We start from the raw sequence: 25,523 nt of genomic DNA on the forward strand, positions 1-25,523 counted from the left end.
CACTCGCAGCTCCAGTGCCACAATGTGGTCTGTCAGGAGCTGCAGCAGGATACACTTCCCGCACATATATTCATCAGGAACACTGGAAGCGTCCCTGAGTTCCCACATAGCACAGGAGGAGCATGACATATGTCCGAGCTCTCCTGCCATGACTTAACTCCTAGATTAACTTAATTTTGGCAACAACAATGATAAAGGTTACCTACCGACAAAGGAAAAGAAAAGAAAAACTACTCACCAAACTCCAGCCAATTACTTACCCCCTTGGCTGTGACCTCACCTTTCGATTTCTTTCTACTTCTTTGTTTACCTTCTGCCCCTGCACCTGCACCAGCTGGCCTCTCCGACGCCTCCTCCCGACTGGGAAAGGGAAATCATGTTTGACAAATTTGCTGGAGTACTTTGAGGAGAGTGGATAAGGGGGAACCAGTGGATGTGGTGTATTTGGATTTCCAGAAGGCATTCAATAAGGTGCCACATAAAAGGTTACTGCACAAGATAAAAGTTCACGAAGTTGGGGGTAATATATTAGCATGGATAGAGGATTGGCTAACTAACAGAAAACAGAGAGTCGGGATAAATGGGTCATTTTCCAATTGGCAAACGGTGACTAGTGGGATGCCGCAGGGATCGGTGCTGGGGCCTCAACTATTTACAATCTATATTAATGACTTGGATGAAGGGACCGAGTGTCATGTAGCCCATTTGCTGATGGTAAAAACATGGGTGGGAAAGCAAATTGTGAGGAGGACACAAACAAATCTGCAAAATGATATAGACAGGCTAAGTGAGTGGGCAAAAATTTGGCAGATGGAGTTTAATGTGGGAAAATGTGAGGTTATCCACTTTGGCAGAAAAAATAGAAAAGCAAATTATAATTTAAATGGAGAAAAATGTCAAAAGTGCTGCAGTACAGAGGGACCTGGGGGTCCTTGTGTATTGAACACAAAAAGTTAGTATGCAGGTACAGCAAGTAATCAGGAAGGCAAATGGAATGTTGGCCTTTATTGCAAGGGGGATAGAGTATAAAAGCAGAGAAGTCCTGCTACAACTGTACAGGGTATTGGTGAGGCCACACCTGGAGTACTGCGTACAGTTTTGGTCTCCGTATTTAAGGAGGGATATACTTGCTTTGGAGGCTGTTCAGAGAAGGTTCACTAGGTTGATTCCCGAGATGAGGGGGTTGATTTATGAAGGTAGGTTGGGCCTATATACATTGGAGTTCAGAAGAATGAAAGGTGATCTTATTGAAACATATAAGATAATGAGGGGGCTCGACGAGGTGTATGCAGAGAGGATATTTCCACTCATAGAGGTAACTAAAACTAGGGGACTAGTCTCAGAATAAGGGGCCAGGCATTCAAAACTGAGATGAGGAAGAATTTCTTCTCTCAGAGGGTTGTAAATCTGTGGAATTCTCTGTCCCAGAGAGCTGTGGAGGCTGGGTCATTGAATATATTTAAGGCGGAGATAGACAGATTTTTGAGCGATAAGGGACTGAAGGGTTTTGGGGAGCGGGCAGGGAAGTGGAGCTGATTCCATGATCAGATCAGCCATGATCTTATTAAATGGTGGAGCAGGCTCGAGGGGTCGAATGGCCTACTCCTGCTCCTATTTCTTAAGATCTTATGTTCTCAATCGTGGCTTTCAAAAGGGAATTTGAAAAGTACCTGAAGGAAAATAAATTTGCCGGGCTACGGGGAAAGGGGTGGGGGAGTGGGACTGGCTGAGGGGCTCTTGCAGAGAGCCGGCACGGACTCGATGGGCCGAATGGCCTCCTCCTGTGCTGTAACCATTCTATGATTCTAGGATTGTACCAGCTAGTAGCAAATAAGAGACCTAGAATATAATAAAAGCAGCCCATTGCAGTGAACCAGTCTGTGTATATTATAAGATAGTAGAGATCCTGGGTGCAGATCGAGAGTGTAGTGGTTATGGCATGGACACTCCAGTAAAACATTTGCTAAAGTGCTCCAAAGGCTCAGGATCGAAACAAAGTGAGTGGGAATAAATGACTGTTTCTCAGATTGACAAAATGTGGCTCAGGATGTGCTGCGGAAATCTTTGTTGTGATCTGGCTCATTCTCCATACCTGTAAATGATTTGGGAATGGGTAAAGAAGGAATAATCCGGGTAATTCTGAAATCAAAGGAAGGTGGGGCAGTTTCTGTAACCTGTGCTGCACCAGATCTACACTCCGGCGGTGCGTTGCCATGGAAAGAATTTTAAGACTGATTTTTTTTCTTAAATATCTGACTTTAGTTGGCTGAGAAGATGCCAACTTCCTATCCGTCAGTTTTTGTTCAGTTTTCCACAGCGATCAGCTCATTGAAATCGCTTCAGTGGGAGTCAGCCACCCTCTCCTGACTGACAGTCGTAGACGGAAGGGCAACCGGCCAGCTTCACTGTGGAAAGCCACATTGCCTGGGTACCTGGTCCACCCCCATCCCCAACACCCCCATCCCCCAACACCCCCATCCCCAACACGCCCCCACCCCCATCCCCAACACCCCATCCCCAACACCCCATCCCCAACACCCCCCATCCCCAACACCCCCCATCCCCAACACCCCCCATCCCCAACACCCCCCATCCCCAACACCCCCCATCCCCAACACCTCCCCACCCCATCCCCAACACCCCATCCCCAACACCCCCATCCTCCCACCCCCAACCCCCCCACCCCCATCCCCAACACCCCCATCCCCAACACCCCATCCCCAACACCCCCATCCTCCCACACCCAACCCCCCCACCCCCATCCCCAACACCCCCCCACCCCCATCCCCAACACCCCATCCCCAACACCCCCCATCCCCAACACCCCATCCCCAACACCCCATCCCCAACACCCCATCCCCAACACCCCCCATCCCCAACACCCCCCATCCCCAACACCTCCCCACCCCATCCCCAACACCCCCCCACCCCATCCCCAACACCCCATCCCCAACACCCCCATCCTCCCACCCCCAACCCCCCACCCCCATCCCCAACACCCCCATCCCCAACAACCCCCACCCCCATCCCCAACACCCCATCCCCAACACCCCCCATCCCCAACACCCCCCATCCCCAACACCCCCCATCCCCAACACCCCCCCACCCCATCCCCAACACCCCCCATCCCCAACACCCCCCATCCCCAACACCCCCCATCCCCAACACCCCCCATCCCCAACACCCCCCATCCCCAACACCCCCCCCATCCCCAACACCCCCCCATCCCCAACACCCCCCCATCCCCAACACCCCCCATCCCCAACACCCCCCCACCCCATCCCCAACACCCCCCATCCCCAACACCCCCCCATCCCCAACACCCCCCCATCCCCAACACCCCCATTCCCCAACACCCCCATTCCCCAACACCCCCATTCCCCAACTCCCCCCATCCCCATTCACAATTCCCCCCCCCCCACCCCCGCCCCCCCCGTGACTCTTGATCCCCTGGCCACCATATCGCCTTCGGCCAACACCACCAATAACGATTGATTAACTGCTGTTTGTGGGATCTTGCTGTACACAAAATGGCTGCTGCATTTGCCTCGGTAACAATTCACCTTCATAACAACAGTGACTGACCTTCAAAGTAATTGAATGCACGTGAAGTGCTTTGCAATATTTCTGAGAGATGTGATGAGGTGCTATAAAAATACAAGGCTTTCAAAACTTAATATTGCACGGATTAAATGAATATGGTGTTTATTTTCTTGTTGCTGTTAATATAGGTTGGCACGTGAGGAACATCGCTGTCGCCCGACCCTCCAGCGACAGCAGTGATAGTGTTACGGGCCATTTTCAGCTTAATTTACACAGTGCTACTACTTTTAACAGCTGTAATCAGATGTAACAGGAATATGATTCAAACCTTTCACCATTAATCATTTTTATTGAGCATGGCAAACCTATCAAAGTATGACAAAGAAAACTGTGTTATGGATTGAGGTTCTTGTTACACCCACCCACGAAGAGGGATTCGTGGGGACTTTAATGATGCTTCCATCACGAATCATGTCTGGCCAGCAAGCCTGTGTGTTGTGTCAAAAATCCATGGCCCTATTTATAGAAGGACAAGATATTCCCCTAATGGCCTCCTCATTGGCCATTTATCATGCTGCTGTTCATAGGATGCTGCTGGGCATAAATAGCGGCCACACTTCCTTACTCATGTCCAGGGCATTAGTTGAATGTTAAAGCAGTTTGAGACATCACAGACGTCACCATATCAAAATAAATCTTTCTCTTTAACACTTTCTTTGCAATGTCATCTATTAAAGCTCGTGTGATGAAGCAGCTTAATTGCAAAGAAACAGAAAATAAAGGAACGACCAGAAACGGAGGGGGGGGGGGGGGGAGGCAGGGGGGAGATGGGGGAAAGAGAGGAAGGGGGAAAAGAGTTGTGGCTTTCCCTGGAAGAGCACCGCTCTGCCTTGGAACTCATCAATTTTCATCACAAGTATCTATTTAACTATTGAATTTACATTTTTTTTTAGTTATATGAAAACAGTAACTTTGGAAAGGAGATTTATTGGCCCGGATTTTGTGGTGGGTAATGACGGGGAAACTGTCCATGTTCACTGTCCATTACCCCTCTGAAACTGACTGCAATGTCAAGATTTAGCGCATGCGGAGATAAATGCAGAAATCCTGAAGTTGTGTCAGTCATTCACAGCTCCCCCACAGATTGCGCTATGCACCGGCCCCCCCTCCAATACTTATCCAATTCCCTTTTGAAAGCCGCAATTGAGTCTGTCTCCACCACCCTCTCAGGCAGCGCATTCCAGATCCTAACCACTCGCTGCGTAAAAAGGTTTTCCCTCATGTCGCCTTTGGTTCTTCTGCCAATCGCCTTAAATCTGTGCCCTCTGGTTCCCGACCCTTCCACCAATGGGAATAGTTTCTCTCTATCTACTCTGTCCAGACCCCTCATGATTTTGAACAGCTCGATCAAATCTCCGCTTTCCCTGTCTCTGTACTTGCTTAAAACTTGTTACCTCTCTAACTTTTTCCATTTCTGATGAAAGGTCATTGACCTGAAAGGTTAACTCTGTTTCTCTATCCACAGACGTCCGACCCACTGAGTGTTTGCAGCATTCTCTGTTTTGATTTCAGCATCCGCAGAATTTTGCAGGAACCATGTTTGCATTGGACATTATATTAAAGGAATTGATAAGTAGATAGAGAAATGTTTTTCATTTTCAACAATTAACTGAATGCTGGAAATCTGAAGCAAAAACAGTGAAGGAACAGACTTCATTGGAAACAGTTGCTGAGATTATGACGGAGGGAGTGTGCTGGGCAGTGTCGAGGAAGCTTTACTTGGCATCTAAACGTGGTGTACCTGATCTGCCAGCCCGTGATATTTACACTGGGCATCCAAAATGGGGGTAATGTTCCAGAGAATTCAAACATCCTTCACTTTGAGGAGAAAGTGAGACTTAGGCTGGCTGCACTTGTCCCAGACATCAGCGAAAACAGGCAGATGGTGCTGACAATTAAATTAATTCCAAAGGCACTTCCAAAACCATATTGAGGACTCTGGCTACAAAGGGCAGACTCTGTCATTAGAACATAAGAAATAGGAGCAGGAGTAGGCCATATGGCCCCTCGAGCCTGCTCCGCCATTTAATACGATCATGGCTGATCTGATCATGGACTCAGGTCCACTTTCCTGCCTGCTCCCCATATTCCCTTATTGTTTAAGAAACTGTCTATCTCTGTCTTAAATGTATTCAATGTCCCAGCTTCCACAACTCTCTGAGGCAGCGAATTCCACAGATTTACAACCCTCTGAGAGAAGAAAGTTCTCCTCATCTCAGTTTTAAATGGGTGGCCCCTTATTCTAAGATTAGTCTAGTGTAGTTCTATTCTCCCCCATCAGTGGAAACATCCTCTCTGCATCCACCTTGTCAAGCCTCCTCATAATCTTATACGTTTTGATAAGATCACCTCTCATTCTTCTGAATTCCAATGAGTCATGTCGCTTTCCTTCCTTGCTCCGCCATTTCGGTCCTCTCCCGCTTTGTTGCATTAAAGGTCTGTTCCGCGCAGTCAGATCCAGCTGTAGCTCCACTGGAGCGGCCGTTACATGGGCCTACGTTGCACGATTGAAGTGAGGAGCGGGAACATTGCAGACTTGGACCTGAGAGCTGGAACAGCTGCAGTTAGTTGCGAGGCTGTCTCCTGCCCTCCTGTTGCCTGTCACAGCGACCTGTACCCCTCCGGCGGGAAAATCGCAGCAACACCAACACTCCGACTATAAACGGTGCGGGCTGGGGAAACCAAGCAAAGGAGGCGATGAGAGAGCTCCATGGAGCTGCTTGTCCATTCCTTTCACAGACCATGTACAATTTACCTCCGACAGACCCGACTCAGGTCAGTTAAGCCTAAGATGAATCTTTGTGCTACCGACAGACACATTCTTAATACGTTCACAATATTCCTTCAACCCAATTGTCATTTTAAACTAGCCAGCGGAGGAATGCCACGTTCGATCAGTAATATCGCCAGCAGTATTTTCTCGACTTTAACTTCTTAAGCTGTCTCCAGTATTCAGTTCTTTTATGAAGAGACGTAATTGGAGCGGAGTTGATGGGAACTGTATGGTGGCTTCTCGGGGTCAAAATGTGATCAATTCAGACAGTTTTTCTCCGGTTGCTGATGAACATGTTTGATTGGAATGAAACAATGGATTACACAAGATATATGGCACAGAAACAGGCCGTTCGGCCCAACCAGTCCATGCCGGCGTTTATGCTCCACTCGAGCCTTCTCCCGTCTTTCCTCATCTAAATCTATCAGCATAACCCTCTATTCCCTTCTCCCCCATTGGCTTGTCCAACCTCCCCTTAAATACATCGATACTATTCGCCTCGACCTCTCCCTGTGGCAGCGAGTTCCACATTCTCACCGCTCTCGGGGTAAAGAAGCTTCTTCTGAATTCCCCATTGGATATATAAAATGAAGCAAAGATTTCGTCTGAAGTCAAACCTGCGTTACACTTAATAAAGATGTGTTTATTTCTGTCAGGTGCAGCACTCCTTGTGTGTCTTTTGAATTCTAATTTGAATTGTGTTGTTAATCTGATATAAGAATTGTTTTTTCAGATTTAATGCCATCATTTAGTCCAGCATGGATTGGATTTGGTAAATGAAGATCTATTTCTGGAGATTACATAACTCGTTGAATTGTGGAGATGTGCTCCTTGCTGTTCTCCCTCACCAGCTTTCAGTCCAGACACAAGTTTCTGGAGACTGACCTCTATTTGAAACTTTCGAATAAATAATTTTTTGCTCTTTCTTCCCTTCTCTGAATTTTTTTTCAGGCGATGGGTTTTTTCAGTCACATTCATGTTATATTCCAGACCAATCGCACTTTGTTATACTGCAGCCTCCCACAGCGTGATTGATTTCCTTGGCTCACTGTCTGCTGTCCTTTTAATGGTCCGCTCCTTTATTTCCTCTTCCACGGTGCCCTCGCTGTCTCCGTGGTCCATGTCTTACGTTCCAGTTTGAGTCATTATGTGTGTAGCAACTTTAGAAGTTCTGTCCTGAGATTGTGAAGTCACTCACGGTGGATCTGCTCGCTAGCTGTGAATGCCGCAGACTCTGGCTTACTTTCCAGGGTCAGGTGCGTTTATGCACTTTGCACAGGTGCACAGGTGCACATGCCTTTTAGGCTACAACTGGGGAGCCCCATCTCGGGTGAGGTCTGGAACTCACTGCAGTGCCTTGTCACAGTGTAAGTGGGGTGGCTATTCAGCCTGAAAAGTTGAACAATAAACTGCTTTGAAAGGAAGACTTCCATTTATATAGCGCCTTTCACAACCACCGGACTTCCTAAAGAACTTTACAGCCAATGAAGTACTTTTTGAAGAGTAGTCACTGTTGTAATGTGGGAAACGCAGCAGCTCATTTGTGCACAGCAAGCTCCCACACACAGCAATGTGATAATGGCCAGATAATCTGTTTTAGTGATATTGATTGAGGGATAAATATTGGGCCCAGGACACTGGGGATAACTCCCCTGCTCTTCTTCAAAATAGTGCCATGGGATCTTTTACATCCACCTGAGAGAGCAGACAGGGCCTCGGTTTAATGTCTCATCGGAAAGACAACACCTCTGACAGTGCAGCACTCCCTCAGTACTGCACTGGAGGATCAGCCGAGTTTTTTGTGCTCAGGTCCCTGGAGTGGGACTTAAACCCACAACCTCGTGACTCAAGGCGAGGGTGCTGCCCACTGAGTCACGGCTGACAGCTTTGCTTAAAGATCAACAACAACTTGTATTTATATAGCACCGTAAAACGACCCAAGGTGCCTCGCAGAGTGTTACCACACAGCCTGCTGGTGGCTACATGGTAAACCGCTGTGCAAACTATTCCAGGCCGGAAACTGGCCTTTTGAATTTTCAACTGCTTGAACAATAACTTGCATTTATAGCACGCTTTTAACAGTAAAATGCCCCAAGGTGCTTCACAGGAGACACAAATAAATAGACGAGGGGAAAGGGTTAGCAGGTTATGATGAGGTTGGATGACGAGGGGTGGGAGGAGGCTGATGTGGTGCACAAATCCTGGCATGAAGCCGTTGGGCCCAATGGCCTGGTTCTGTGCTGTACACCCAATAAAGTTAAACCTGGGGCACGATTCTTTCTCTTTAGTTTGTGTTTTTACATTTTGTTGTGGTGCTGATAAATTTCATTTTTTGTTTCATTGCAAGTTTCCTCCTGGAGATGGTGACTGTTCTGTGAGCAGAGATCCATTGGCACCGATTGCCACCGTTCCCTGCTCCAGTCTCCATTATCGGTGTGTCAGCACTGACCTCGAGCATTGGCAAGCTGTTCCAGCACGAGAGATGTCACACCCACGTCCAATCCTGGCCCCCACCCACACCCCCACAAGTCTCGCCCAGCTCTGCTGCCCCCTCCCTCACCCCCTCCCTCACCGGCAAACCCGCCCCACCCCCCACATCCGCTGCCCCCACCCCACTCAGCCTCCTAGCCTCCTACCCCTCCACTACCATCGCCCCCCCCACTCCCTCTGCTGCCCCCTCCCTCACCTGCCCGCCCCCCTCCACGCCCCCGCCCCACTCATCCCCCTCCCCCTCCTGCACCTCTTCCCCCACCTTCGCCGCCACCACCCCCACCTTTGCCGCCCCCTCCCTCACGCCCCCGCAACCCGCCCCACCTTCCCTGCCCCCTCCCCCAACTCCGCCGCCCCCTCCCCACAACCCCCTGCCCCACTCACCTCCCCCGCCCCTGCCCACTCCATGTATTTGCATTGTGTGAGTGCACGTGAGCCATTTTCCGCTAAAATGAGTGCATGTGACGAAAAAGGCCAGCGCGGTGATGAATCAGTGAGCTGTGTTGGGTAATGGCACAGTCGATGAACCCTTGCAGCCATTCGAAGCTCTGCGAACAACTTTCCAAAGTGAGACTGGTGGAGCCACTAATTATCCGATAACACACGGGGCCGGGGGGAGGGGTCAGTGAGTGCGAAAGGAAGAGGTGAGTCTCTTTGTTGGCTCTTTATTCGGCACCGTAGAGCTTGCTTTGTTATATAAATGTTCTTTCTTTGAGCTGAGTAGCTGCTGGGAAATATTGGACTGTAAGCTTGACACATCTTTGAACAAAAGATGCAGAATATAAATTAATAGCGAAAAGCCTTGCATTATCTGGCTGCCTCAGTACTGCACAGCACATACTTTTACAACTCTTGTCCATTATCACTGGTTCAACGCAGGTGCTTTTGAAATGAAGGATTATTATAGCTATGATAATTGGAGTGTGTGGGCGGGATCCTGCAGAGCGAAATCGGACATTATATCGTGATTGCCACTGCTGAGTAGCTAGCTTGTCATCGAATGTAACAAGTGACCTGTGCCACATTTTCTGCAGAAACCTTTTGCCACTTACCATTTTATATAATCTTCTGCTTCAGCACCAAATTCTTCATGTTTTCTGATTAAAATTCTTGGAACTTTTTTGTAGATTGTTGAAGTTATTGCTGCCATCGTCTCCCAAACCTAATTACTCTTTTGCGGAACGATTGTTTCTATTCTTGAGAAAACATATTTAATGGGCAAGAAGAGTAATTTTTATCTTTGCCTTTCCTCCCTCGATGATTTGTTTGAGGGAGTGGAATTCCAGTTTGGCCAGGGCGTAAGACGGAGCGGCAGATCGGAAGGGCTCCGTAACAAGCTGCTGCCTCCTATTGCAAAAATTGCATTTCACCTCCAAAGCTGCAACATTATCAGCCAGAAACCCAATTTCCTAAATGGGAAAGGTGCCAGTAATTTGGTGGTAACAAGATAATCCTGCAACACTCGGCTGAATTATTTGTAAAGCTCGAAGGGTCAAGACCCAGACCGCAGAATATTCGCAAAACTTTTGCAAATCCTCAGATAATCAACATAAGAACATAAGAAATAGGAGCAGGAGTCAGCCATTTGGCTCCTCGAGCCTGCTCCGCCACTCAATAAGATCATGGCTGATCCGATCATGGACTCAGCTCCACTTCCCTGTCCACTCCCCATAACCCTTCACTCCCTCATCTCTCAAGGGGGTAAGTGATTGGCTGGTGATTGGTAAGTAGTTTTTCTTTTTCTTTTCTGTATCATAGAAACATAGAAACATAGAAAATAGGTGCAGGAGTAGGCCATTCGGCCCATCGAGCCTGCACCGCCATTCAATAAGATCATGGCTGATCATTCCCTCAGTACACCTTTCCTGCTTTCTCTCCATACCCCTTGATCCCCTTAGCCGTAAGGGCTATAATCTAACTCCCTCTTGAATATATCCAATGAACTGGCATCAACAACTCTCTGCGGCAGGGAATTTCACAGGTTAAAAACTCTCTGAGTGAAGAAGTTTCTCCTCATCTCAGTCCTAAAGGGCCTACCCCTTATCCTAGGACTATGTCCCCGGATCTGGACTTCCCCAACATCGGGAACATTCTTCCTGCATCTAACCTGTCCAGTCCCGTCAGAATCTTATACGTTTCTATGAGAACCCCTCTCATCCTTCTAAACTCCAGTGAATAAAGGCCCAGTTGATCCAGTCTCTCCTCATATGTCAGCCCAGCCATCCCTCGAATCAGTCTGGTGAACCTTCGCTGCACTCCCTCAATAGCAAGAACGTCCTTCCTCAGATTAGGAGACCAAAACTGAACACAATATTCCAGGTGAGGCCTCACTAAGACTCTGTACAACTGCCGTAAGACCTCCCTGCTCCTATACTCAAATTCCCAAGCTATGAAGGCCAACATACCATTTGCCTTCTTCACCGCCTGCTGTACCTGCATGCCAACCTTCAATGACTGATGAACCATGACACCCAGGCCTCATTGCACCTCCCCTTTTCCTAATCTGCCGCCATTCAGATAATATTCTGCCTTCATGTTTTTTCCCCCAAAATGGATAACCTCACATTTATCCACATTATACTGCATCTGCCATGCATTTTCCCACTCACCTAACCTGTCCAAGTCACCCTGCAGCCTCTTAGCATCCCCCTCACAGCTCACACCGCCACCCAATTTACTATCATCTGCAAACTTGGAGATATTACACTCAATTCCTTAATCTAAATCGTTAATGTATATTGTAAAGAGCTGGGGTCCCAGCACTGAGCCCTGCAGCACTCCACTAGTCACTGCGTGCCATTCTGAAAAGGACCCGTTTATCCCGACTCTCTGCTTCCTGCATCAGAAAGTAACCTTTTAGTCTTGTTGCCAAATTAAGTTTATCCAGGAGTTAAGGTCATGGCAAGACAGCTCGGACACGTGTTATGCTCCTCCTGTACTATGTGGGAAGTCAGGGACGCTTCTGGTGTCTCTAACAGCTACGTGTGCGGGAAGTGTATCCGGCTGCAGCTCCTGACGGACCACATTGCGGCGCTGGAGCTGCAGGTGGATTCACTCTGGAGCATCCACGATGCTGAGAATGACGTGAGTAGCACGTTTCGTGAGTTGGTCTTGCCGCAGGAAAAGGGTCCACAGCCAGATAGGGGATGGGAGACCAACAGGAAGAGCAGTGCAAGGAAGGTAGTGCAGGGGTCCCCTGCGGTCATCCCCCTGCAAAGAAGCTTGCCGGGAACATAAAAACTGACTGCAAAAACTTCTATAGATATGTGAAGAGATAAAGATTAGTTAAGACAAACGTAGGTCCCTTGCACTCAGATTCAGGTGAATTTATAATGGGGAACAAAGAAATGGCAGACCAGTTGAACAAATACTTTGGTTCTGTCTTAAAGAAGGAAGACACAAATAACTTTCTGAAAATACTAGTGAGAAAGAGGAACTGAAGGATCTGCTTATTCGGCAGGAAATTGTGTTAGGGAAATTGATGGGATTGAAGGCCGATAATTCCCCGGGCCTGATAGTCTGCATCCCAGAGTACTTAAGGAAGTGGCCCTAAAAATAGTGGATGCATTGGTCATCATTTTCCAACAGTCTTTCGACTCGGGATCAGTTCCTATGGACTGGAAGGTAGCTAATGTAACACCACTTTTTAAAAAGGGAGGGAGAGAGAAAACAGGTAATTATAGACCGGTTAGCCTGACATCAGTGGTGGGGAAAATATTGGAATCAATTATTAAGGATGAAATAGCAGCGCATTTGGAAAGCAGTGACAGGATCAGTCCAAGTCAGCATGGATTTATGAAGGGGAAATCATGCTTGACAAATCTTCTAGAATATTTTGAGGATGTAACTAGTAGAGTGGACAAGGGAAAACCAGTGGATGTGGTGTATTTGGACTTTCAAAAGGCTTTTGACAAGATCCCACACAAGAGATTGGTGTGCAAAATTAAAGCACATGGTATTGGGGGTAATATACTGACGTGGATAGAGAACTGGTTAGCAGACAGGAAGCAGAGAGTTGGGATAAACGGGTCCTTTTCAGAATGGCAGGCAGTGACTAGTGGAGTGCCGCAGGGCTCAGTGCTGGGACCCCAGCTCTTTACAATATACATCAATGATTTGGATGAAGGAATTGAGTGTAATATCTCCAGGTTTACAGATAGCACTAGACTGGGTGGTGGTGTGAGCTGTGAGGGGGACGCTAAGAGGCTGCAGGGTGACTTAGACAGATTAGGTGAGTGGGCAAATGCATGGCAGATGAAGTATAATGTGGATAAATGTGAGGTTACCCACTTTGGGGGCAAAAACATGAAAACAGAATATTATCTGAATGGTGGCAGATTTGGAAAAGGGGCGGTGCAATGAGACCTGGGTGTCATGGTTCATCACTCATTGAAGGCTGGCATGCTGGTACAGCAGGCGGTTAAGAAAGCAAATGGCATGTTGGCCTTCATAGCGAGGGGATTTGAGTACAGGAGCAAGGAGGTGTTACTACAGTTGTACAGGGCCTTGGTGAGGCCACACCTGGAGTATTGTGTACAGTTTTGGTCTCCTAACTTGAGGAAGGACATTCTCACTATTGAGGGAGTGCAGCGAAAGTTCACCAAACTGATTCCCGGGATGGTGGGACTGACATATGAAGAAAGACTGGATCAACTGGGCTTGTATTCACTGGAGTTCAGAAGAATGAGAGGGAATCTCATAGAAATGTTTAAAATTCTGACGGGTTTAGACAGGTTAGATGCAGGAAGAATGTTCCCAATGTTGGGGAAGTCCAGAACCAGGGGTCACAGTCTAAGGATAAGGGGTAAGCCATTTCGGACCGAGATGAGGAGAAACTTCTTCATCCAGAGAGTGGTGAACCTGTGGAATTCTCTACCACAGAAAGTTGTTGAGGTTAATTCACTAAATATATTCAAAAAGGAGTTAGATGAAGTCCTTACTACTAGGGGGATCAAGGGGTATGGCGAGAAATAGGAATGGGGTACTGAAGTTCCATGTTCAGCCATGAACTCATTGAATGGCGGTGCAGGCTCGAAGGGCCGAATGGCCTACTCCTGCACCTATTTTCTATGTTTCTATGTTTCTATTCTGTGGTGAGTGTCTCACGTTCTGACTAGCCAAAGCCTTTCCACCGAACAGGTCAGGAGTGTGATGAAATACTCTCCACTTGCCTGGATGAGTGCAGCTCCAACAACACTCAAGAAGCTCGACACCATCCAGGACAAAGCAACCGCTTGATCGGCCCCCCATCCACCACCTTCAACATTCACTCCCTCCACCACCGGTGCACCGTGGCTGCAGTGTGCACCATCTACAAGATGCACTGCAGCAACTCGCCAAGGCTTCTTCGGCAGCACCTCCCAAACCCGCGACCTCTATCACCTAGACGGACAAGGGCAGCAGGCGCATGGGAACACCACCACCTCCACGTTCCCCTCCCAGTCACACACCATCCTGACTGGGAAATATATCGGCCATTCCTTCATCGTCGCCGGGTCCCAATCCTGGAACTCCCTCCCTAACAGCACTGTGGGAGCACCTTCACCACACGGACTGCAGCGGTTCAAGAAGGCGGCTCACCACCACCTTCTCAAGGGGCAATTAGGGATGGGCAATAAATGCCGGCCTTGCCAGCGACGCCCACATCCCAAGAATGAATACAAAATACTGAACTGAGTAGGAGTGAAGATGAGCTCAATGAAGAAGTGGTGGTTATGAGGCAGGAAAGATGGTGGGTGGTAGCAGCTCCACATTTTTGAGATCCTGAGAATGAATGAATGGGACACAATGCACTAGCCTTGATTTCAATGCAATGGGCAGGAAGAGCCTGTCGGATAGTGATGTTGCAGCTCACGGGAGCAAGAGAGGGATGTGCAGAAGAGCAAGGACCCTGTCCTCTTTATGTCCCTCCCTCTTCCTCTCCCTCACCCTCTCTCTTTCTCCACCCTCTCTCCCTCTCCCCCTCTCCTTGAGTGCAGATTCTGTGCTGAACCACTCGGGTCCATGGAAGAGGCTCCTGGACTTGTTGCTGAGCAACATGGAGCTGACTCCGGGATCTCGCCCCATCCGGAGCTCGCTGATCTCCCCCAGAGCATCCGTTCCCGGAGTTCTCTGTGAGACCGGCTCAGCTGCTGTCACTTCGAGGACTCTGGGGACCTTCCGCCCCATCCTCAGGTTTGGATCTTACCTTCTTGTGTCTCTCTGCTCCCGCAGCGCCGAGATCTCCGCCACTCTGCACTGTCAGTTAAAGGGCTGGCTTCTTCACACTGAAAATGGGTCCGAGCGGAGTGGCAGCGGTGCGTACATTTAGCGCCTCACTACCGCCGCAAGCCACACACCGCCACGAGAGTCAGCGGGCGGTAGCCCACACCTCTGCAACGCCTCCCGGGCCCAATCTATGTCGGGGCAGCCAGTTGAGCCCAAATTGGCGGTCATTCTATTTTGACGAATGCCCGCCACAAATGGGCAGTAATGGTCCTTCCCGGGACCGGGAATTTCGGGGCCAGCATCCCAAGCTTTCTCCGTGGGGCCTGCCCTGCTCCTCCTGAACTCACAAAGTTTACTATTTACATTTTGGGAGCTCCGCTCCTCCAACGGATTGTATTGAGCAATGTGTTGGCAGTGGGAGCTTCTCTCTGTTGGCTGTTGGAATGACTTTGTGTCCTGGGTCGGTGATCCGGCCCTCTTTCTCTGCACGTATTAACGCGGCAAGTCACCCGGGTCAGGCAGGCACCTCAATGCCCAGGAGGCAGAACAAGGGTCGCGGGTCAGACAAACCTCCTGCTTTTATTATAACTACCCCCTCGGTACAGTTTCCGCATGGCGGAGGGAACTAAAGTCCTCAACAAGGTCCCTTACACCCTCTCCCCAGACCCAGGAGCAACATGAGCCTATCAAATATTTCACTGCTGAAATGAGAGAGCGAAATAAGTGTACAAATTTTTTCCAGGGACCTCGTGTGCTTACCAAGAGGGATTTTATTTGCTTTATTGCTATTTGAAACCAACAATCACACTGTTGACAATTTTTCCCGTTATGTTGGAACCACATTGTATGTTTTCCAATGTATTTTAATAGATGTTGAAGTATTTCACTTCACAGTTCACAGGATCTCCCTTGCCCTGAGCTGCAGTGACTTCCTGGGCCCTCATTGTGAATTGCTGTAACTCTGCCTGTGTGCAAACAGTCAGTGGAGATGAATAATCTTTAGCTTTTTCTTGTTTGGCCAAGATCCTAATCTAGTGTATTCGAATCCCAGTTAATGAGATGTCCTTTAATACCCAGTGCCGAGGGTTCAATTATCCCCAGTGATTTGTGCCGGTTTTTTGGCCTAAATTTAAAAATCCAAGTTCCCCAAAGCTTGTGTGCCAGCATAACTCAGTTAATCAATTACCGCCGTTTAGCGTCTCAAGTGTGGCATGTAATGCCTGATTTACCACTCCAATCCCCTTCTCAGGCACTAAAGCTGAATTTTGGGGTTGGAGGTGGTAATTATTGCATAGTCGTAAAATCACTGACCAGGTGGTATCACCGCCTCTAAATGGGCGACATTGAATTTCCACCCCTATATATCTAAACCACATAGGATTGAGACTTGACAGGTTGGTAATGAAAGCTAGCGCTCGAGGTCAGCCTGGTTTGCAACTTTTCAGTAGTCCATACGCACGAATAGTGAGTGAGCTGCTATAAATGAGCTTCAGCTCTCCTGCAGACTGTTACTGGTGAAATCCTGCTGAGTACGGCAGGTTAATGACGCACTGCGAGGAGGTGGGGTAATTGTCACGCTAAATGTACTAATTAAGCGGTCGCACCAAAATAGAATGATGCAAAATAACCGCAGCAGGCATCAACAAAATAAGCTCGCACAGATTGTCCAAGTTACTTGGGGTATTTAGAAAACGGTGAATGGCATACTTGCGGGGCAGAAATAGCGTTGGAAATATCGGAGAGGACTGAGCTCCGGGACTGCTCTTGTCTGGACTGCAAGGGTGATTTCTTTCCCCGAATCCCCTCCTGGTATTGGCGGGAGGTGAAATTCCTGCTGGACTCGGACGGGGCCTTGTTAATAAATGCAAACAGAAAATATAAACACAATGGAGGATTCCTGACCCAGGGACCTAAGCAGCTATCAGAGATACACTGAACCTGTTCCTGGTACCTGTGGTAGATCCACCACTGGCTGTGGTGGGTGCAGCCTTTGGGCACGTGGGAGAACTAATAACATCAGTTTAACTTTTCAAGAAAAAGTTATTATTTTGTGAAGCTGGAGAATTGAATTGAGAGGGACAGTAGGGTGTCTAACAGCATCAATCGCAGTGAGATTGTGAGGTATTTAACAGCAGCAATCAGTAGAAGGGGCAATCTTTAGTTTCAAAATCTCCCACCCCACCCAGCAACAATTATTTATGTGACTGTCACCGCCTCTAGTATGGCCAAGAAGGCTGTATTTAAGTACATATATCACTATCATACAATCACAGAATGGTTACTGCACAGAAGGAGACCATTCGGCCCATCGAGTCCGTGCTGGCTCTCTGCAAGAGCCCCTCAGCCAGTCCCACTCCCCCGCCCTTTCCCTGTAGCCCTGTATTGTTTCCTTCAACTAATTATCCAATTCCCTTTTGAAGCCACAATTGAGTCTGCCTCCACCACCCTCTCAGGCAGCACATTCCAGATCCTAACCACTCTCTGCATAAAAGCGTTTTTCCTCATGTCGCCTTTGGTTCTTCTGTTAATCACCTTAAAAATCTTTACAATCTTTTTTTACTGCCTAATAGGATTTTTTTAAGGCTCATGAAGGTTGTTTCAATGTGGATGTGATCTATATGTAAATCTTTCGGATGAGATGTTAAATCGAGGCCCCGTCTGCTCTCTCAGGAGCATGTAAAAGATCCCAGGACACTATTTCGAAGAAGAGCAGGGGAGTTCTCCTCGGTGTCCTGGGGCCAATATTTATCCCTCAATCAGCATCACAAAAACAGATTATCTGGTCATTGTCACATTGCTGTGTGTGGGAGCTTGCTGTGCGTAAATTGGCTGCCATGCTTCCTACATTACAACAGTGACTACACTCCAAAAGTACTTCATTGGCTATAAAGAGCTTTGAATTGTCTGGTGGTTGTAAAAAGGCACTATATAAATGCAAGTCTTTCTTTCAAATTGATAAGATATTGAGTTTGGGACACATGGAATCAATTATTGATTATTTCGATAGACTGGTAATTGGCTTTGCCTGGGAGTGGTGATGACTGGAAATGCATGGTTTGGGAGACTGTGGCCAGCGGTGTTTCACAGCGACTAGTTTGCCGCTTCCTGCTATTAGTCGTCGTGTCAGAGAATTAGCTAATGGCATAAAGCTGTCTCTGAAGGCAACAAGTAGAAAACAGACTGATTGCATTCAGTAGGATTGCGACCAATTCAGCAGATGGGCTGTGAACCAGCAGATTGGTGTTAATGTGGATTAATATCCACACCCAGAGCACTGCATACAATTTTGGTCTCCGTATTTAAGGAAGGATATACTTGCATTGGAGGCTGTTCAGAGAAGGTTCACTAGGTTGATTCCGAAGATGAGGGGGTTGACTTATGAGGATAGGTTGAGTAGGTTGGGCCTATACTCATTGAAGTTCAGAAGAATGAGAGGTGATCTTATCAAAACATATAAGATAATGAGGGGGCTCGACAAGATGAATGCAGAGAGGATATTTCCACTCATGGGGGAAACTAAAACTAGGGGACATAGTCTCAGAATAAGGGGCTGCCCATTTAAAACTAAGATGAGGAAGAATTTCTTCTGAGGGTTGTAAATCTGTGGAATTCTCTGCCCCAGAGAGCTGTGGAGGCTGGGTCATTGAATATATTTAAGGTGGAGAGCGACAGATTTTTGAGCAATAAGGGAGTGAAGGGTTATTGGGAGCGGGCAGGGAAGTGGAACTGAGTCCATGATCAGATCAGCCATGAACTCTTTTGGGTCAGATCAGCCATGATCTTATTGAATGGTGGAGCAGGTTCGAGGGGCCAGGTGGCCTACTCCTGCTCCTATTTCTTATGTTCTTATGTTAATACGAGGTGATTGGAACAGTAAACACATGGCTAACATGAAAGGTTGTTCATTAGTAAGGGCGGTAAAGAGAAGGATTTGGCACAAAGTGTCCAGCCAATATAAGGCGTCATTAATACAGAAAACTGGGTTCAGGGGTGCATCAGGAGGCCATTAGATTACATGGGAGAGCAAGTTATATTGTTGCTAATGGGACCCTGCTAAGCTCAGTTCTGGAGTATGATGTGCAGTTTTGTTTCCTCTGTCTTATGGAAAGAGTTGAGAGAACAGTGAGCAGGATGAGCTCAAGCAACTGAGGGAACCCAGAACCTTGGGATCCAGTTACATAGTCTGTGTGTGGAGTAAGATGTGACTTCATGGCTCTGAGATCTATGGGCCAGAGATACTGGTAATCACACCAGCAACATCTGTCGCCCAATCCCCCAAAGTCATGAACTTTCTGGGATTGGGAGTGTCCTGACTTTGAATCCCATTGGCAGATCCCCACATCTGGAATGTTGACCACAGTAGCAAGGCCGGAAGGTTGGGTGGAGGAGTATCAGGCTCAGGGGATCAGGCCGCCCCCCACCAGAAGGAATGTGTCTGTGTCGCTTGCAGAGGGACTACGTTTGAAAATGTTTTGTGAGCAGATTTTCAGGGCATCAGGTCTCCATACAAACAAAGACAGAAATTGACCGTCTTGTGCATCCAACCATCCTGTCCCACATGGTTTAAGCTGCTCACATCAGTGCACCCATCCAATCCCACCCACCCGTCTATTGCTTGAGATGTCTTCCACTTGGAGGACCTTGTCCAGCCCCCCTTTAAATGCTAGTGGCCCTCCACTCACGTCCCAGAAACCTGTTTCAGGGCTCGGTGACTCTCTGTGAAAAGGACTGCCTGTTATCTAACCAAACTGTCTGCTTACATAACTTGTACAGATGACTTCTATTCTCTCCTGCCTATCTAGCTCAAATAATCTATCTGCATTGACAGAACCTGTTCCCTTAATAATTTTAAAGCCATCAATCATATCCCCTCAGAATAAATGTTTTCCGAGGTTAATAGCCCCAGCTAAGCTATGCGGACTACTAAGAGGTTTTCAAATGCAATATGGACAGCTCTGCATTATCTTCCATATGAAGACTGATGCAACGTAGCTTGGTAAGACCTCAGCCGAATATTGGGTCTCTACCCCACTACCCTTCCCTGCCCTTCTCCGTCACCTTTTCAGCTTTGCCAGCACCAGATCTAGTTGCCCGAAACGGAGTCTACGACCCATCCCAATTCTCTGCAGAGTATTTGCCCTGTACGTGCTGAAATATCTTAACATCAGCAGTTAGCTACTTTGGTTTTGGTTTATGTGGGCCCTTTTAACTCTTGGGAGCCACGTGGATTCTTTCTATAAACGATGGGTTTGAACCACAATTTTCCAACGTCACACTTCCGGTGAGCAGCCTGTCCTGCCCAGGGTGTACCTTGGAATTTCGGGCACGCACTCTTGATTTCCAAACATAGAAAATCATTTTCATCCAGATTCTGTTTTACACTATGACATGTAACTCATCCTTCAAAATTCTCATCCTTGTTTTCAAATCCCTCCATGGCCTCGCCCCTCCCTATCTCTGTAATCTCCTCCAGACCCACAGCCCCCCGAGATATTTGCGTTCCTCTAATTCTGCCCTCTTGAGCATCCCTGATTATAATCGCTCCACCATTGGTGGCTGTGCCTTCTGTTGCCTGGGCCCCAAGCTTTGGAACTCCCTCCCTAAACCTCTCCATCTCTCTCCTTCAAGACGCTCCTTAAAACCGACCTCTTTGACCGAGCTGGTCACCTGTCCCTAATATCTCCTTATGTGGCTCGGTGTCAAACTTATCTGTTTTGTCTTATAACACTGCTGTGAAGCGCCTTGGGACATTTTATTATATTAAAGGTGCTATATAAATAAAAGTTGTTGTTGTTGCTTCCCATTCACAGCACGAGGTCAGGTAATTCCAGGTCCAAAGATCAGTTGATAAGTCTGATATGTTTTAACATTTATGTATATAAAGGCCAATAAGACTGGCAATCATTTTACATTTTTTGAAGTGAGGAAATGGTACATAGACTCGGCACTGACCCAGTTCTAACAACAACTTCGGTGGTCACTGTATCTGTGTAACAGGGGCATTGAGAATTAATTCAAACTCTCCGCTCAAACACTCCACAGTCCAGTGCAGTACTGAGGGAGTGCTGCACTGTCGGAGGTGCCATCTTTCGTATGAGACTGCTCTCTCAAATGGACGTAAAATATCCAACGGCCACTATTTCGAAGAAAAATTATCCCCGGTGTCATAGGGCCAATAATTATCCCTCAATCAACGTCACAAAAACAGATTATCTGGTCATTATCATATTGCTGTTTGTGGAAGCTTACTGTGAACAAATTTCCCACATTACAACAGTGACTACACTCCAAAAAGTATTTCATTGGCTGTAAAGTACTTTGAGACATCCAGTGGTCGTGAAAGGCGCTATATAAATATGTCTTTTCTGTTGCTTTTTATATTTTGAGGCCAGTGTGTTGAGTGGTGTTGTGGTGCCATGTATACTATTGCACACTCTTTATAAACCTGGCAAAGTATATTTTAAAGCGCTTTATATAATGTTCTCCCTTTTAATGATATCTGCAAATGTACAGTCCATTTAGCAAGCGGCAATCCCTGGGAGAATTTCTGTAATATTATAAACATCATCTTTCTTGGGAAGTTTCTGGCGATCAGGTTGCATTAGTTACTAACCATGCATAATCAGTGCATGCAGCAGGCCAAGTGAAATATAGTTTGTGATTTTTTGATATGAGATCCATCTTAATTACACCATTTAATTGTAGCAATGAAATGCAGGGATATTGTGATTAATAGTCGAATGCCACGATGCTCAAATGCTGATTGTACCGGGTAACTGAGAAAACATGGAGCTGTTTAATCTCCCCAAGCCTGTGTCTCAATTGGCAGCTGGAGCCATTCCAGTTTAATTTGCAATTCACGTCCCGAATGGCCTGCCTTCAAGGCACCCCGTTCATACCCCAGCACAGAGAGGGGCATCCGACAAGAGAAAGGGTACTGCACTGCGTATGGATTGAGCATGAAGGGAGGCGCACTTGATGCAAACACCGCCCCCGCTCCCCGCGTTCCCCAGCCAGCTTACACCAAAACTATTGAAGCCGTACGGTATGAGGATCGGGAAAAGGGAGCGACAGACAGAAAATGCTGCAAACACCCAGTGGCTCAATCAGCGTCTGTGGCGAGATCAGAGGGTTCAATAAGAACATGAGAAATAGGAGCAGGAGTCGGCCATTCGGCCCCTCGAACCTGCTCCGCCATTCAATAAGATCATGGCTGATCTGATCATGGACTCAGCTCACTTCCCTGCCCGCTCCCCTTCACTCCCCTATCGTTCAAGAATCTTCCTATCTCCACCTTGAATATATTAAATGACCCAGCCCCCACAGCTCTCTGGGGTAGAGAATTCCACAGATTCACCACCCTCTGTGAGAAGAAATGTTTTAGGTGTTGGCCCGTTTGAAGAGTCGACATCTGGATCTGTTCTCTCTGTAGATGCTGACAGACCTCATGGGGTAGATCCCCCGCCCCCCCCAGTGCCCACTACTCCTGGCAGTGAGGCCCCGCCCCAGGCAGTGAGGCCCCACCCTGGCAGTAGGCCCCGCCCCAGGCAGTGAGGCCCCGCCCTGGCCTCATTAGCATTTGGTTGGCGGGCTGGAGTGGAAAGCGAGTGCTCTGGGGCAACCCAGCTGCTCCAGGCTGCCCCGATATCAGGCAGTCAGGCAGGACAAATGTGTGGGCCGGGGGGGGGCCCAGGCTGGTTTGGTGGAGCCCCTAGGAGCAATCCGGCTCTTCCCGGCCCCCAACCATATGGCAAACCGTACCTTTCCAGCTGGCCTGGTGCTGGCCAGCGTGTACATGACCCCGCTCCCTCCAGTTGTGTCAGCAAGTGGCCAACGGGGCCTGGTGTGTTTTACAGGATCCTGATTTGTACACTGCAGTGGCCAATCACCTGACTCGGGTCCCATGGTAGGCCCAGGTAAGCAGCCAATGAGACGGCAGGAATGGTGCAGGCACTCATTCCCCACCCGGCTACGGCCCTTTGATCTGCTGGGGGTGGTGGGGGGGGCCTTCGCCCCCAGACCTGGTTCCAGCAATTTCAGTTTTTGTTTGCGGTTTTCAGCACCGTTAGCTTTTGGTGTGTGGGGTACAGAGGGGGAGCTTTTATACAAACCATGCATCACTTATAAAGAGGGTTTACAGTGGAAACTTGAAAAATTGAACTGGGTTTGTATTGGCGTGGAGTGCCCAATGTAAGAGGATTAAAAAATCCGCACTAATTATGTTTCTAGTTCTGATGCGGAATATTTCTCATGAGGAAAATAGAAAACGGAGAATGGTTATTGCCCAAAGTAACGCCGAGGCGAACTGAGCGGAGCCTTGTGATATTGGGTCTCTGCGCGCTTTGCATTGTCCTGGGATTTCCAGGTGGGTCGGAGGAATGGAGTGCTCACGCCTGGAGTGGGCAAGTGGCATCACCGCACTTCCCGCCTCCTCACCCCCTCTCTACACTGCGGGGAACAAGAGAGAATGGGCCTAACACCCTGGGCCATTCCCATTGTGGGCTCTGACAGGGGCAGGAAGGGCAGTCTGGAAAAAGACAAATATCCCCTGCCCCACCAACCCTCCCCTCCTCCACCCCACCCTGTCTGCCCCTTCCCCACCCTCACCCCCCCCACCCCTTCCCCCCCACCTCATCTGGCCCTCTTCCCCCCCCCCCCAACTCCCCAACCCCAGGTACCCAGGAAGCTCTGTGGACCTGGAGGCTGCTGTTTTCTGGATAGTAACCAGGAGGCCATTGCTGGCAGTGGTTGGATGGAGACTGACGGCCTCGTCACAGGAGGTGGGCCTCCACCTGGGAACTTCCTGCCTGTTAAAATCACCTCAACCCAGTTTGGGGGAACAAACGTCGGGGGCAGGAGGAGGGGGGTGGGGGAGAGGCCTAAGCCTGTTTCCCATTTTTAACTCCAGTCTAACAAACACATTTTTTGTGAAGAGCAGATTCTAATAACGCAGAAATCTGACAGCAGGTAGCAATCTGTGCTGCCTCGGTAGATGGTAATGGTCTCGCCTGAAGGAGTTGTTCAAGTAAACTCACAGCAGCTGAAATTGTGCCAGGTCACCTGCTCCCTTCTTTCAGAGATGGTTTCGGAGATTAATGGTGAGAGGAAGGTCTTACCTTAAACCTTGAATACCAATTGCTGCTGTTCTGTATATATCGAGTATAGTTTGATTTTAATTTAAAATTGCTTCATGAATGACAAGTGCTTCTTTATCGAGTAACCTTTCGTTAAAATGTGTTTGTTCTCGAGGTATGGGCATATTTTCCCATTGCGAGTTGACTTGAGGAAGCCTGGCCAGGGATGGTGGATTGCCCATTTAAACTTTGGCTTATTTGTGTTTCTCTCGTCACTGAAGCGACAACTTTAATGCCATCTTCTCAACCTGCAGATTGTAAACACTTTTTTGATATATTTGTAATGCAGGGCATGAGTAAAGGGATTCGATCAGGCAGAGGCAGAGAAACGATTCCCCCTGGTGGGGAGAATCAGCACAAGGGGCATCATCGTAAAACTCGACCCAGGCTGTTCAGGGGTGAAATCAGAAAGCAGTTTTTCAGACAAAGGCTGGTGGAAATCTGAAACATTCTCCCATAAAATCTGGGGGACAATTGTCATTTTCAAGACTGAGATCGCGAGATATTTTGTTCGGTGAGGGTCCAAGGGATACAGAGCAAAGACGGGTCAATGGAGATTTGTTTTTTTTAACAACAATCCAACAACTTTCATGCTCAAATCTTCTGCCGCTAACCCGAAAATGACCAGATTTTTTGAATTCAGTTTCACAATTTCGCCACGTTGGGATTTGACACACGACCTCTAGCACCAAAACCGCTTTGCACCTTTGCATCTTGCCCTCCTCTTCCGCAGGTATGTTTTTAAAAGTGATTTATTCGCTAACAGGATGTGGGCGTCGCTGGCAAGGCTGGCATTTATTGCCCATCCCTAATTGCCCCTTGAGAAGGTGGTGGTGAGCCGCCTTCTTGAACCGCTGCAGTCCGTGTGGTGAAGGTGCTCCCACAGTGCTGACTTTGTCGTAGCGGTTTAGTACAACTGAGTGTCTGGCTGGGCCATTTCAGGGCAGTTAAGAGTCAACCACATTGCTGTGGGTCTGGAGTCACATATAGGCTCAGACCGGGTAAGGGTGGCAGATTTCCTTCCCTAAAGGGCATTAGTGAGCCAGATTGGTTTTTCCGACAATCCAGTAGTTTCAGGGTCACCATTACTGAGACTAGCTTTTTATTCCAGATTTATTTAATTAACTGAATTTAAATTCCCCAGTCATGCACCCAAAATATAACTAGAGGGAACATTGTTTGCAAACAGTCTGGCTCTGCCTGAGACAGTGGCCAGGGAAAATACTTTTTGAAAATAATAAAGCTGTAGATAATCGCTCATTGTTTGCAACAAGGAACTATTCCAGTGATTGAGCAAAGCCAGAGTGACAGTTTTT

General features: G+C 48.0%; 1 protein-coding gene and 1 long non-coding RNA gene across 2 annotated transcripts in view; both read left to right on the top strand.

The window, feature by feature from the left end:
• LOC139229388 (uncharacterized) overlaps positions 1-5,096 on the top strand; it is a 33,135-nt gene extending 28,039 nt beyond the window's left edge. The window contains exon 3 of the long non-coding RNA XR_011587708.1: positions 5,069-5,096. This is a non-coding gene — a long non-coding RNA (uncharacterized lncRNA). The remainder of the gene's footprint in view (positions 1-5,068) is intronic.
• rap1gapa (RAP1 GTPase activating protein a) overlaps positions 1-25,523 on the top strand; it is a 662,183-nt gene that overhangs the window by 67,115 nt on the left and 569,545 nt on the right. The window lies entirely within an intron of this gene.

Source organism: Pristiophorus japonicus, chromosome 18 (genome assembly GCF_044704955.1).
Source record: "Pristiophorus japonicus isolate sPriJap1 chromosome 18, sPriJap1.hap1, whole genome shotgun sequence".
Lineage (NCBI taxonomy): Eukaryota > Metazoa > Chordata > Chondrichthyes > Pristiophoridae > Pristiophorus > Pristiophorus japonicus.